This window comes from Fundulus heteroclitus, chromosome 9, assembly GCF_011125445.2.
Source record: "Fundulus heteroclitus isolate FHET01 chromosome 9, MU-UCD_Fhet_4.1, whole genome shotgun sequence".
In the NCBI taxonomy this organism is placed as follows: Eukaryota; Metazoa; Chordata; class Actinopteri; order Cyprinodontiformes; family Fundulidae; genus Fundulus; species Fundulus heteroclitus.
This window is the reverse complement of record NC_046369.1, coordinates 18,959,277-18,975,506: the sequence shown is the minus strand read 5'-3', so window position 1 is coordinate 18,975,506 and position 16,230 is coordinate 18,959,277.

The window sequence follows — 16,230 nt, the reverse complement described above, 5'->3', positions numbered from 1 at the left end:
GCCTCACCTCTGTCAGTGTGCCCAAGGGCAGCTGTAGCTACTTACATAGCTCACCACCGTCAGGGTGTGTATGAATGGGTAAATGACTGACTGTAGTGTAAAGTGCTTTGGAGGTTGTCAAGACTAGTTAAAGCGCTGTACAAGCCATTTACCATCTTTTTTTAATCGTATGGAAAAGTGGGATGGGGTGGAAAAAATAGTCACTTCAAAAATGTCTGTTTATTGCAAATTATTTTAATTCAACCTGGGATACATATTTTACTACACATAAAAATGTTCTCCTAAATATACGAGAACATAAAAATGCATTCTTTACGACTTCATATTTGAGGGATTTATATATAAATTTCTTTGACTAAAACGGTTAAGATTTTGTTGAATACATTGCCATCTACTGGTGGGAATGAAATTCACCATTTTAAACAAATTTACAAGACATTGCATGTAAACGCTAGACAACATAAAGGGATGTTGAGACTAGATTGTTGTGTTTAAATGTGACTTTTGCATAAATAACATTGTTAGGAACAGCAATCAGGAAGCAGGAGATTCTGATTCTTATTATGGTCTTTAAATGTAAATAATTGATGAATGCGTAAAGTTCCTGTTTCCTGTAGATATTTTGGGAATAGTTGCATATTTCTTAAATTAGTATGCACCCACAAACCACAAGAGATGATTGTATCCGTATTGAAAAAGGTAAATAAACAAAACTAACATTAAAGATGAAAACTCACAACAAAAAGATTTATTTCCTCTTTTACTGAGTGATTTTATTTTAAAGAAAGCTGATAAACCAAAAGTTGTTTGCAACCTCTGCACTGAGTTTTTCCAGTCTGAAGTTTCACTTAAATGCAACACATAAATTGACATCATCAAATAACCCATCCAAGTAAATAGCAAAGGGAGGCTTCCATGGTCCATGATGAATTCATTTTATGGATAAACAAAAGCAAGACAAATACCAGTGGAAACATGCAAAAAGTTGGTCTGCAGTTACAGGAACAGTTTGCGTTCAGTGATGCAAATAAAACATTTTTCCAAAGATTATTGACATTGGTATAAATATTTTTGACAAACAAAATCTAAATACAAACAGATTAAACAATGTTACTCCTTTTAAATTACTTTAGTACCTATACCATTTATATGTCTGTCTTGTTTCCTTTTACACATAAACATCCCATTTTTCTTCAAAATGTATCGGCTCTAAAAGTTAAGTCCTCCTGGCATCATCTTACAGAGATATGCAGGGAGCGGCTGTCCCTGCTCTTATCTCATGCTCCAGATGTTTGTCACACCCTGCCTCACATGCCTTTAAACACTATAAAGGTCTACTTTCTTCTGTTTTGAGTTAAGGAATGAGACCCCGCTTATTTGCGCTTCCTCACGGCTTCATCCCAGAAGCAAAAATTTATTAAGGTAAGAAAAATGTATTAAGGTAAGAAAGTATATATATATATATATATATATATATATATATATATATATATATATCTAATATATATATATCTATTATATATATGATCTCTATATAGATATATATATATATTATATACTCTAGATCTATATCGAGATCTTTATCAGCGCTATCTCTATTATCTCTATCTCTCTATATATATCTCTCTATCCTACTTCTATCTCTCTCTCTATCTCTCTCTATCATCGCGCGCGCGCGCGCGCGAGGCGAGCGCGCGCGAGCGCGGCGCGCGCGACGCGAGCGCGGCGCGCGCGCGCGCGCGCGCGCCGCGAGGAGGAGAGAGAGAGAGAGAGAGAGAATGTTACATTATGAGTAGATTTTGAAAGACAGGCACTAGTCACTTTGCAACATATTTAACCAGTGATGGATCGATTAATAAACTCTGACCTTAAAATTTAAAAAGGTTTGCAGATTGTAAGACTCTAAGAAAAGGCAGTCTTTTCTATAACAGTCGGGGATGTGTTCTGTCAGTATGGTCTAACATAGTTATTTTATATTTTCTTTGTTGGTACATGTTTGACCCCTGGCTATAACTTCATAGATTTACATGCTATTGTTTATCATACAGTGGCGTAGGAATGGGGGGGCAAGGGGGGCAAGTGCCCCTTCAATTTTTGGACAGGGGGGGCAAAAGGTATGTTTTGCCCCCCCCCCCCCACTTTTGAGATAAAATTTAATTTGAACTTTTTCCATTATTTTGATAGATAAAACAATAAGAAAGCTATCAATATGCACAAGAAGTATTTGGCTACCTAATTAATTGATAGTGATACTGTCATTGAATTCAATTCTTATTATTAATTTGTTTTCTCTTAATTACATTTTTAATTACTTGAAATCTACTGGTTATTTCACTATCTTTTAATGTTCAAATTCATTATTATTATTTTTTTTAATATGGGTTAAGCTTCAGTACTCTTAGTATGTGTAAATTGTTTACATCTGGTTTGACTATGTACTGTTCACTGGGACCTAGTTAATAAGTAACATGTGTGGGCATCTTCTCGGTATCCAACTGTTATGAGTCTGTCCAGCCCTACAACCAGCCCTATATATATATATATATATATATATATATATATATATATATATATATATATATATATATATATATATATATATATATATATATATATATAAATAAATGCTTCTCCACAATTGGGTATATATCCAGACTGCTAAATTTGTGTAGTAGTAGCAGCCCTTTTTTCAGCCAGCTGACAAACACTTTGCAGCAAAAGGTTTTTGTGGGCTACCATGTTTTGCTCTGTTAAGCCATAGAAAATTAAATTTCAAGAAAGCTGTTAGTTTTTTGTCTTTAGGGAAATTATTCCTCACTTTTATCAATATAGCTAGTCTAACTATTGCAGGTTTTACAAATGCACAAGTTGCTGGTGAAGATTCTTAGTCATCCAGGTCATGGTCATTCCAAAAAAAGTAAAAAACAAAGCAACTGGTCTTGTTTTCCGTAGTTGAAGATGTTTCGCTTCCTCTCCAGGAAGCTTTCTCAATTAAAAAAGTCTGGAGTAATGTGGCGTACCTACATACTACTGCCAACAAAGGCCTTGTAATGGCTTAGATAACATGCAAATTCAACTGAAATAGGTCCACCCCCTTAGTAATGGGTGGTCGTTAAAGCCATTAAGCCAGCAGATTGAACCAAAAGTTTTTACAAATGCACAAGGTTTTATCGCGTGAAAACGTTTCAATCTGGTTGTCAGTGCCTTTGGATGGGCCTATATTGTAGCTTGTTTGATGATCTTTAGCTCAAAAATGAGTCAACTCTAAGAATCTTACATCTGGACTAAAAATGGAAAGCCTGTTGTTCATGCCAGGAATCACAGTCAACACTGGGGGCTGAGCACCCCTAAAGGTCAGATCCTAGAATCACCCCTGTTGCTCACTGTTGTGAAGCCCACTTATTTTATACGACTTTGGTCTTATTTTTTTCTAAAGTCGCTTGTAAATTTTGTGAGTTGCAGGTTTTTTTTGGGCTTGTTTCTGAAAGTGAAGTCGATTTTTTGGGGTCTAAACAAAAGCGATGCCAAAATATCCCTCCGCCTCATAATGCGCTGCAGCTCATCATGACAGCAGGAGCAGAGTAAACTCAGAATGAGCCGATCTGGCCGTATTTTCTGCAGTTTACGGCTGCAATAACTGATGATAACTGCTGAAAGTAGATTAGGCGGTGCAGATCACCATTTGGAGCAGAGATTGGTTCTAAAGATGAGTTTTATACTCATCTTATAACATTGCAGAACCCAACCTATAAACCGTACTTTAATGCTTATTTTTTGTCTTTTTATGTCACTAAAATGTAAAATTAGTATTAATTTAAATGTAAATGCTTAATACCACGTCTATCTTTGTTTAACAGGTTAAAAAAATATTTTGACATGAAAACGATATTTATTTACAAGGGGAAAGATAGGGCATTGGGACTTGCTATACAGCTGATACTGCACAGTGACGTCACAAACTGTGAGGAGGCAGTACTGTTCTTCACCAAGATGGTGGCCCCCATAAAAGGACCTTCAAATGAAAATTACTCTTAATTAAAAAAGCTTATCATTTATTGAACAGTATGTAACAATTGTATATTTAAACATTGTTCTTTGTCTTTGAGATAATACCAAATTTAATCTGTCAATATCTGTTGCCTCTTGTGGTAGTTCTTTGTTTGGTAAATACCTCCTAAATGTTGAGAAGATAATGATGTGCCTCGAAAAAATAACTCTTAAGCCTACAGTGCTGATATAGATGTAGATGTACTGATTGCTTCTTTAATCAGCATGCTCATTAAACATGTTAAATAGGGGTGCATTTCACTTTTCCTTGCCTATGGACCAAAAAGATTTTTTGGTTCGCTCCGCTTGCCATTTGGCTATAATACCTTATCTATCTTATTTGCCCCCTCCACATTTTAAAACCTTCCTACGCCCCTGTCATATGTGTTAATAAAGCTCAAACTCACACTTTAACTCGAACAAGTAATTCCTTAGTTGAAAGCTTTAAAGTGCAAATCCTTATTTCTTGTGCCACAACGTCAGGAAATGTATCTAATTTCAATTGTTCTGTTGTCCCTTCATTTATTTGTAGAATGTCAAGAATGCTGAATGGAGAGATCATCGTTTTCTTTCTGTTATTACTGTTTGACTTTTCCCTGACTCAAAACAGGGAGGTTTTCAGTAAATCTACGACAGAAATCCCCAGCACTCTGAGATCTGGTGTGACAGAGGTTTTCTTTGTTGAAAGCCAGATTACAACAATCCCCAGTGGAGCATTTTCTGGAAACCCGGACCTTGAGATTGTGGAGTTCCTTGCCACAAACACATCAACTGTTGAGCTTGGAGGCTTTGATGGTTTGGTAAACCTCAGAAGTCTCGAGATCTCCATTAATCCTTTGAGCTCAGTGCCACTGGGTGTGTTTAAAGACAACAGCAATCTTGAGAAAATTGTTTTAAAGTTCAACAAGCTTGTTAGACTTGAGAAAGGTTTGTTTGATGGTCTAAATAATTTAAGTGATCTGCAGCTGCATGGAAATTACATTGAATTCATTGAGGAGCAGACGTTTGATGATCTTGTCAATCTGCAAAAGCTCAATTTGGGTGGAAATCATCTCGCTGCCGTATCCGCAAACTGGTTCTCAAACCTGAAAAAACTGAATGTCTTGCGGCTTTATGAAAATCAGCTGGCTACCATTCCTGAGGATCTTTTCAAGGACTTACCGAACTTAGAGGAGATAGATTTGCGTGAAAACCAGATCACCGAGCTGTCACCAAACCTGCTTCCACATAAAGAAAAGCTTGTTAAATTGTATTTGGACAATAATCTTCTCAGTAGTTTACCTGAAGGATTTTTTGTTGGCTTCCCTAAACTTAAAGCACTGACCCTGAAGAAAAATCAGCTGACAAGCCTGCCGCCAGTGCTTTTTGGTGAAATGCCTAAACTGACTGAGCTAAGCCTTCAACAAAACAATCTCAGTACCCTTCCTCAAGGAATATTCAGCTCCTTGAAGAAAGTTAAGAAACTAGATCTCTCTAAAAATAATTTTGTGACCTTGTCTCCTGATTACTTTGATGGCCCTGAAAAGCTTACTGAGCTTGATCTCAGAAACAACATGATACAGTCACTGGACGCACATTTATTTGAAAATCTTCCATTTGTGACCACAATCAAGCTTGCCACCAACAGCCTTCGGACACTTTCTGGGGATGTTTTTGAGTCTTTGACTAAACTCAAAAAGGTTGATCTCAGTAATAACCCGTGGCAATGTGACTGCAATTTGAGAGATTTTTATGTCTGGATAAAAGACAATGCTGTTAAGCTCAAACCGGATGTCCTCTGTGAGTATCCAGAACATCTGAGAGGACACGAAATCAAACTGTTAGAGGACGATCAGTTAGTATGCCCCACTTTCCCACCCACCACCACCCGCTTAATAACAACATGACTGACAACCACTCTCACTACCACCACACTGCAAACTACAACATCCACCACTACTTTGCCAACCACTAAACCCACAACCACACATCAGCCTTCAACCACCCTCACAACCACGACAATAGCAACCACATTGCCCACAACACTGCCATCAACCACTGCTACTTCCAGCATGGTACCAACAACTACACCCACAACAACTGAGAGTTTACTCACCTGAGTTGACTGTTGAATTGACCTCCAGTGTTTTATGTTTCATTGATTGTCCAGATCTCCTTAGAAAGCAAGTGAAACAGTTTTGGGGAAAAAAAAAAAATGTTTTTATATTTTTTGTTTATATATATATTGTTTGTATAATATTTTGTTTGTATAATATTTTAGTCAGTTATGAATTCTTTTTTGTTTTACAATTTGATATTTTTATTCATTAAGTAATGTGGAATGTATTAACTTTGATTAATTTTTTAGTACACATTTATGAAGGTATAACATGGTTTTAATGTGCAACATATTTGCTTTGAGGCCTGTTTGTTTATCAGAAGAAGAGAATGTGAATAGGTTCTGTGTATGAGTATCAGGAGAACTTTCAAGGCCAGTCCGAGGCAGTGGAAAGAACAGAAACTCCGGTTCACATGCAGCTGGAGAAAATAATGAGGGAAGATAGTTATTAGGGAGTAAGATAGCGATAGGATGTGTGCATCATTCATTGTGTGACTCTGTATAATCTATGTTCTAACTTTAATAAAAACCAGCCTGAGCGGGAGAGAGACGAGAGTTGTTGCCCGCAGTCGGCAGGTGTATCATCTCTCCCCTTTTGCAAAGGTGAAATGGAATTCTGCGTCCATGGCTGAGTTATTATAAGTCCTGTACAACGAATTAACAAACCCGGGGAAGCATGACGGCTTCAACAGTAATCACACCACATTGTTGTCTGGTACTTCTCACATTATTGTAAATTTATCTAAATAACACATTTTATTTTCATTAAATGTGCAACACAGACAAACTTTATTCACGTTCTGTAAATTATTTCAGAAAATGTTGGATTTTTGTGGAAACAACATATCTCAGCCCCAGAACACACTATGTGAAGTCACTAGTAATGTGTTTTTAGGTTAATTAAATAAACCAAGAAGGCTAAACTTAGTATAACAGACTGTGACTTATCAGAAAGTTAATGCTAACTCCTTTATATAATTACACTCAAACCTAAAAAAAAAAAAACTCTGCAAATGAGACCAGAAAGAAACATGATTTTCAATAATTCTGACATAATTAAACTATTCATTATTATTATCATTATTATCATTATTATTATAATTATTAGAGAGGAAGGAAGGCATTGCAGAGAAAATAAATACATTTGAATATGCTAAAGTGTTGTGACATGTCCACTGCTCTGGGCATCAGGACATTTCTTGATCCCAACTGGTAAATTTGTATTGCTTTTAAATCATGCCAGTCAGCCTTTGGAAATTGGTTTTCCAACACTCAATTCTTGATGGACATTCTGAATTAGCCGTGAATCTGAGCACACCAGAAGTGGGTAGAGTAGCCGAAAATTGTAGTCAAGCAAAAGAAGAATTATTTCAGCTTATTACTTTTAAACAATAATGAATAAATTTGTATAATTGCTGTTCTAGTAATAAGTATTTAATCACAACAGCTGACTTAATTTGTACTAAAAGAAGTAATCAGACAGAAATAATATAAAGTTTTGTGCAAATTCTGATGGAAAACTTTAAATAATAAAAAAAACCTCTGCAGAAGAAGACAACAGGTTTGTGACCGCGTTTAGCTTGAGGAGCTTGAGCACAAACATGTAGGTCACTAACCTGGTCTTAATGTTGAGCTCTGGTCCAGAGGTACACAAGCAGGCAGGTAGTCAGGTCAGGCAGAAATCAGTAAATAGGTCAAACAAACGAACAGACAGGCTCAGAAGTTGAGAGGCAGACAGGTCAGGATCAGGAAGTCAGGGCAGGTAGAACGCTGGAATAAGTCTCACAAATGCTCGAAATAATCTGGCACTGATGTCTAGTTTGAAAGCTGGTTATACACTAGTGGGAGCAGGTGGAGCAGATCTGAGGTGATGAGGAATGGGCGGAGCTAAGCAGGTGTGTGACAAGAGTAATCAAACCAGGCATTAGTGCGGAGATTCAATTCAATTGAATTCAATTTTATTTATATAGCGCCAATTCATGAAGCATGTCATCTCGAGGCACTTTACAAAGTCAAAATCAGTCAGATTATACAGGTTGGTCAAAAATGTCCTATATAAGGGAACCAGTTGATTAGAAAAGAAAAACCACCCATTAGCGGGAAGGAAAATCCTCCAGCAGAACCAGGCTCAGTATGAACGGTCATCTGCCTCGAGCGACTGGGGGTTACAGAAGACAGAGCAGAGAGACAACAAGAGAGACAAAAAAGCACAGAAGCACACATTGATCCAGTAATCGGTTCTATTCATGACAATTTGAATTTGGAGTGTCTGTCTACCTGTATGAACTTGCTCATGTGTGAGAACTATTTATTTATTTATTTATTTATTTATTTATTTATTTTTATTTATTTTTTTGCAAATTCTGACCGGCTGCCTGTCCCTGTAATAAATGGTTAGAAAGTTGTGACGTTGAATTATGCACATAGCTTTTATTTTAAGGTGTTTATATGCAAACATAATGAGCCAAATGTGCTTTTTCATTTTTATTGCAAGTTCTAAAATTGAAATGCGTTTTACACGTGATGCAGTTAAAAACCTTTGAAACAAACTTTCAACACACAGCAACATGCTAAAATAGATCATCAAATTTGTAACCTTTTCAAAGAAACTTCTAAGTCTTTAAAAGCAACTACTATTTAATTTATAATGTCACAAATTACTCTAATCATTTTTATACAAGTACAAGAACATGTTCTGACAAGATTTCTGTAGGTAAATACATTATTACTATTGCTATTACTATTACTAAAAACATTTGGTTGAAAGCCACCATTCAGCCCACATCAGTACAACTCCATCTTTTCCCTTTGGTTGTTCCTTTTTCTTATATTTATGGTAATGATAATGAAATGCGCTGCTTTGAAAAGAAGGAAAAAGTTACATATTTAGCAATGTATTCATTATTGGCTTGTTTGCTGCATAAGTTATACGGAAAATAAATTGAGGGATTTCCTTTGTAATTTCTATAACACCTTCTTTACGTATGCCTGTTTTAGGTAAAGCAGGGGTTTTGCTCAGTGATTAAATAAGAAAATCTTGGGATAAATATTTGACATCAGCAGAAGCTATTTCACAACCGCATTAATGTTGTGTTGACGTCCACAGAGCCGCTTTGTAAACTGCAAATCCCCCGTGGAGAACATACAGTCTGTTCAACAGCTGCGAAGAAATGTGGGTAAATCTCACTAGAGGGCAGTGTTGTGCTAAAAAAAAAAAAAAACAGGCTGCCAAACACTATTTTATCTCCATGTCAAACCTTCAAATAATATCAAATTGTTCATAATTTTGCCCATCACATTGGATTGGAGGGTTCTGCTTTAAATCCCTCAATGCAGGTGACAGAGCCAGGCAAAAAATGAATTCTTTATATTCAATCACTTCTGATGAAGTATGCTTGAGACGTGACAACTTGGACAATTTCCTCTGCAGTTACAGAGTAGTTCTGAATAAAGAAAAAATGCTGTGAAATTGTGTGCTGAAAAAGTAATAATAAATTTGCTTTATCAGATGTAACTCAGTGTTTCATTTCGAAACAGAGGGAAACAAAAATACAATACTCAGCTACATGTGATGCAGGTGTTCTGATGCTGGGGAGACAACGAATGATAAAATGTGTCACAATAAAAATTATAACCAAAACAATCGGCACATAAAAGGTTTTCTTAATATAATTGCCTTACATCACACAAATCTTACCTCTGCACTGCGAGTGCAAGAGGCTGAAAGGCTGAAAGCAGGCGCTTGATGCGGACGAGATGCAAAATGTCAACACAGAAAGTTGTGCCTCTGAATATTTCATTTCACTCTGAATTGCTGTGTAACATGCAGTTAGTCTTTGTCAATGTTACATCACAAAGCTTCTCTCATCTCTCAACATAGCATGCAATCTGGTGCTTTTCAAAATTTAATCCAGAACGGCAAGACTGATGGGTTTTACTTGTTGCATATAAAAAGATTTGGAGATGTTTGGTTGTTCAAAAATAAAAAAAAAGCAACAAAATAGAAAACTGCTGAGCTTTTTGATGTATCCCAAAAACCTCTGCTGATATGTTCTAGGTTAAAAACACTCATTGGCAAAATGTGATGAAATGAAAATTCTATAGTTTTACTATACCAATAATGTGAAAACTCAGGAATGGCTCCAGGTAAACTGTGATTCACTCCCATACCATAATGTAACACTTATTCCTAAAAGTGAATAAATAAAAGACCTTTGTCTATAGGGTTGTACATTATATGTTGCGAGAATTTCATCAAGTGTTGTGTCAAAATATCATGGCTGATCAGAGTAAGGGCTAGCTACAAAACATATTTACAGCAGAATAATCTAGCCTCATCCAAAATCTGTCTTAAATTATTTGTGAGAGTTTACTCTTGGTAAAAAATAAAAAAAAGTGCTCAACAACAAGCAACTGCAATTCTTTCCAACCAAAACCTAAGCTGTGTTTGACATGCCAAATGCTCACTCACTTACTATACTGTGTTCACCACTGTGTGGTGGCCAAGTTAAATTTTTTTGTTGTTTTTTTTTTTTTTAGTTTGACCACATCTTTAGCACAGCAACCCATCCTAATTATTGCTATGTTTGATTTGTCTTTGAAATAGGAAATAACACTTTAAAATGAAATGTGACTTCATAGAAGGGGTTATGCCATTTCATTTGTGAACAGTAAAGGGTTCAAAGGGTTATCAGGGCGGCACGACATCAGACATACAAATAAACCAGCATGATTGGTATGAGTTGGTTGTATCTTGTGTTATTCTGTCAGTTCTGCATCTTGAGCAGATTCCTGTATTTTGTTATTGCCTCGGTTTGTCCCTTATCTTTGTTTTTCCCCCTCTATATTTGTTGGAGCGATACATGCAGCTGGCTGTTGTCAGGTTAGAGGTTTTCTGCAAGTAAAAAAAAAAAAAATCCAAGTTTTTTTTCTATTTTTGTTTTTGTTGTGTATTTGTTGTTTTTTTTTAAAGGGAAAGTTTGTTTTGTCCTGAAGAGGTATTAAGCCCTTAAAAGGTATTAAGCCCATAACCTTCGCATGCCTCAGTATAGTACTACTGCAGAAGTGAAAGTTAACAAAAAAGATTTTTAACTGCCTTCCTAGGCAGAACAAGAATAAATTAATGAATACATTTCCCTGGAGGAAAAAAGATCAGACTTAAAAATATTTAAATCTTGATTTTTATAGCTTGCAGGCAACATCCATGGTGTACCCTGCCTTTTGCCCAGTGTTTGCTGGCACCCATCCATTCATCTTCATCTCTACATTCATTCATGGATGAATATTTAGGCTTGATCTAAACTGGTTGATAAATATATTGTCAATATGCACTAAACAATATGTACCCAAAAAAAAAAGCCTACAGCTCTGACTAAAGAGGAGACAAACAAACAAACAGCCAAGGCATCTGTGAAACTACTGGGGTTTGGTATTTTCAAAGACAGCAAAATATTTCTATGATCAGATCTGACATTAATTTTCACATCTTCCATCAATTCAGGCTTCAAGGCAATATTGTCTTTTTCCACAAATTAGCTTACACATTTATATTGCACTATGTTTACAAAGTTCTAGCTCTCAACAGGCTATATAAAAACCACAGATAAAAATATGGACACTGTTGTACCAGGGAATGAGTAAAGAACTCAGCAATAATAATGTAGAGGTGCATATAAACTGCTGTGCAGCTCAAGCATCATTTGACGTTTTTAAAGGATACATGGGTTGTAGCTTAAGTAAACGGAAATCAGCAGATTAAGAAAGTAGTGAAAAGTAACTATTAACTAAAACCATAGCCTCTGTTCATAACCTAAGATTAAATTTATACTAGTCCGATCTAAATGATATTTTTTTATTACCACACAGGTGAATGATAAAAACTAATGTGCTGAATGCAACCCATATTGCGCTCATATTCCAAAATTCAGGAATATAAGGAAAAAAGACCTGCAATTTCTGCTAATGAGTCTGAAATGGAGATGAGAAGTAAATTGCGTGTGAAAAGGGCAATGTACTGAGGAACATAAAAGGCCATAAAATAGGGAGGAACACATTACAGCTGAGCGTAGTTATCTCGATTGGAAAACAGTTTGAGGTAAACTGGCAGATTTTCAGCTGGGAAGGTGCAGCTGATTACCTGGAGATAATGGCCGACGGGGGCCTGTGGAACGTATGACAAAATGTGCCTCTTTGGGCAATATAACCCTAATTGTTCCCCATATGATTTTGCTTTATGAAGCTATAAGTTAAACTAAAACTTAAAAAAAAAAAAATTCTCCTTTTGCTCAACTATGACAACGCAGACGAAATGGTGTAAAAAAAAATGTTTTGATGGAACGTTTTTTATCCCCACATGGTGAGTGAGAGCTCCAGGGCGAGTAACCAGGATAATTATTAGCAGCATGTATCGAAATACTCTGGTCACTTTCACTTTCATTCATCTTTTGGTTCCACACTAAGACATGCTTTAAACATCAAACGCACACAAATAATCCAAAAGGATGAAGGTTATAAAACATCAGATTTGTATTTCATCAATGCAACCTGTCACTTTGATGCCAGATGCAACCCCAATTTAATTAAGTCAATGAAGCAATTAGGACACCATATCCAGATATCTGTTTTGTAGAACAAAGCTGTCATGGCGCATGTAGGCAACCGGCTTACCCAGTTGGTATGCCTGTGATGGTGCAACTGGACCATTGAAAAAAAAAAAAACAAGAACAGATTAATAGGTAAAACATTATCATCCAGTATAAAAAATGGCTTCTAATTCAAATAGTTACTTAAATAATTGAAAATCAGTATGTTGCTATCACCAGGTTGGTGGCTTTCTGATCTTAAATCAAGATACCTTAAAGTCGCACAATCAATCATTGCACGTGTGATTTAAAGGTCTCCCATGAGCAGACAAAGCAGAACACCTTGTTTATGGTGTCACTCCCATCATCTTCTCCCCAACTTCAACTTCTGACCTCAGGAGTATCCAGCAGAACCAGCTGAGCCCAATCATTGCCTGCCAGATGCACCCCTGCGGGCAACATGTAGCTTCATGAGGCTAAGGTCACCGTGATGTGATCTCATGTAAGGCTAAAAATAGAATATTCTGGAAACTGCTCATGGTGGTTATGTGGATGGTGTAAACTGTTTTTTCTCACTTTTTTTATCTCACACCTGCCTCTGTGAAAAGAGATTCCAAGTTGGAATTTATGAGCGATTAAGTCCTTCAGGGAATAAAAAAAGGATTAGCTAAATGAATGTAGAGGTATTGCTTTAATCAGAACATTATTTTACTAATTTCCAATCTCTAACCAGTCAATGGCTAACTTTTACATTTATACCCCAAGCAAATATACATTGAAAAGAAATAGAGAACACAATGTTGCCTCTTATCACCCAAAGAAGTGTTATAATCAGTCGCAGCTGGTGATACATTTTTCTTTAGAGGTTGGAGATTACCACAACTGCAAACCTTACTAGAACTACTGCCGTATTTTTTAATTTGGTCAAACCAGTCCAAGTTCCCTTATCTATTTTTTTTTCCTCCAGCAAAAGCTGTCTCGTTGTTGTAATCTGATTTATATTGCATCGTGTGCAAGTGACAATAGTTGTATTTCCATTAACATTTTTTATGTACATTTTGAAATATTGCATTATAAAAGGTTGATGGAAATGGAAAATTCAAAATGACTTCCTTAATTACACAAAAAAAAAAAAAAAACTTTTTATGCTCAGGGGTGAAAACAAATACGTTCTGACATAGCGAACATTTTTTGCTGAAATCTTATTTTCTTTTGGTTGGCTATTCATACTACAATTAAATCCAACCACCATCTGACGGCTGTCTGAACGGTTTAAGAACGCAAAGTTACCCGCAAGCGAAGATTACAGAAGTAATGATGAAAGTTTCATAAAAAAAACATGAATACCAGCCAGTGTCTCTCCTTGTTATTATTAGAAGGCTGTTTAGCAACGGGAGCTGACAATATTAAGGCCACAAGACAAAGGTAAGAAGAAAGCAGCACAGCTGTTAACAATGGTCTTTCTTTGAGTGCTACCTGCTACAACTCCGTGTGGAAGAGCCATGAGAATGACGTCAAAGACAGATGGTATTTGACATTATCGATCAGACTCTGGATGCTTTTATCTGAATTAGTACCACATATACAACATGCACAAATACATTTTTTTTTTGGGGGGGGTGAAAGATCCGAATTGGGCCGTTCACACTGCCATGAAAATTGTGAAAAAGGCAACATCAGATTTGGGTCACTTTTCCCTGCAGTACGAAGGTAGCCTAAGCTGCCAAGGATGTGGCTTTGATTGACAGGTGTGGTAAAATTAATCTGATTGGATGAAGAATGACACAGACAACACTGATGCGCCGTGGGTGCAGAGAGCTGCACGTCAGAGTATTTAAGTAACCAACTAGAGAGCCGCATGAAGTTAGCCTCGTGAGACCATCCTGATCTCGCGAGCTTTCAAGGTTTCACTCGCAGATCAGTCTGGCTACTCTCCGTTAAAGAAAATTTGGAGCCGTTCACCAAACGAACGTCCAATCAGCGTTGGCTTTGAGGCAGGTTGAGGTGTGATGCAACGAGAAGCGCGAAAGTTCAGTCTAAACAACATGGCGGCTTCAGCCGATGAAATTAGCGTTAGCGTGGCTATCGAGCAAGTTTTATCGGAATTACAGAGTATTTCTTTGCTGAGCTAACGAACCTTTACCTGCAGCAGCAAGAGTAGCTTGGCTTGTGGTTGTGTTTTCGTCGTCGCTCGTAACAGAGTGACGACGAATCTGATTGGTTCATTTGGCCCGTCTATCACCAACATAGGCCAATCAGCTAACCAGTATTTTCGCCCCTTCCCAAAATCACTTCAACGGAAGGTTTCCAGATGGATATGCGGAGCAAATCTATCTGGCGGAGTCAGGTTAGCATGAAGTCACATGGAAGCCAAAATTTTCCAAAGGTACAAACACACTCATTTGTCCGGCATTTATGGCCTTGAAATACTAATATTAGGAGGCCTACAAAAAGAAATAACCTGAAATAAACCCATAATCAAAGTCAGAAACATTTAATGACATAACAGATGTAGTAATTACTTTTTATTTTGTAATTTGTGTTTAGTGTGTCTACATTTTTTTTCTGCAGTTTTGATGGGGGCGGCGCCCAAGCTCCCCTATTATCAGGCTGCTCTTATTAAAGTCAAAAGTGATGTTAAAAGGGGGTTTGGGTGGATCAAACGAGTTAACCAAAATTAACTTTGTCAAGAAGAAATTTCAAGGGAATGTTACTACAGATGAATGTACGTACAGTGTAACACGGGAGACGTTTTTGAAAGAAATGTCTCCATCCATCCATCCATCCATCCATCCATCCATCCATCCATCCATCCATCCATCCATCCATCCGTCAATCAATCAATCCAGTGACACTCCCTAGCTTGTTCTGGTGATCCATTAGCAGACCAGGCAAAATGGTAAATACGGTCCTTCCAGCAAGCTCCAGGACTTTCCTGGGGTCTCCAAGTGGGTCATTCCTAGAAAACCTCCAAAGAGAGGCACCAAAGATATATGTTTTTTTGATTGCCGGCAAAGGTGAGATGACCAATTCTTGTCATAACCTTTTGATACATCCAAGAGTATAAAACATTGTCCAGCAAAACTGTACTGTCACAAAACATATTTTCATCCTATTTCTCCGAGTCATCCTAACACAGAAATGCTGAAAATCATCAACATATGGGAAATGGTAATCTTAATCCTAAAGGAGGGACCAAGTGTGATTGTGTCACTTAGAATTCACTAGAGTCTCATACCAAAAAGCAAAACTGTAATTTTATAAAGGTCCAATGAATTGTTCTTTTAGGCTCTGATTTAGTTGGCGGTATTTCATTATGCCAGATCTGTCTTGTAAAGTGCTCATATATAAAAAAGCATACTGGTTTAGAAAATAAAATTATAAGTCACATATTTTGATTAACATTCTCAATAAGGACTGAAAAAAAAAAACTATGAAAGTGACATAGCCCCAAAGCTTGCATTAAAGAGACTATTACTCACACATTGTGAAAACATTCTGCTG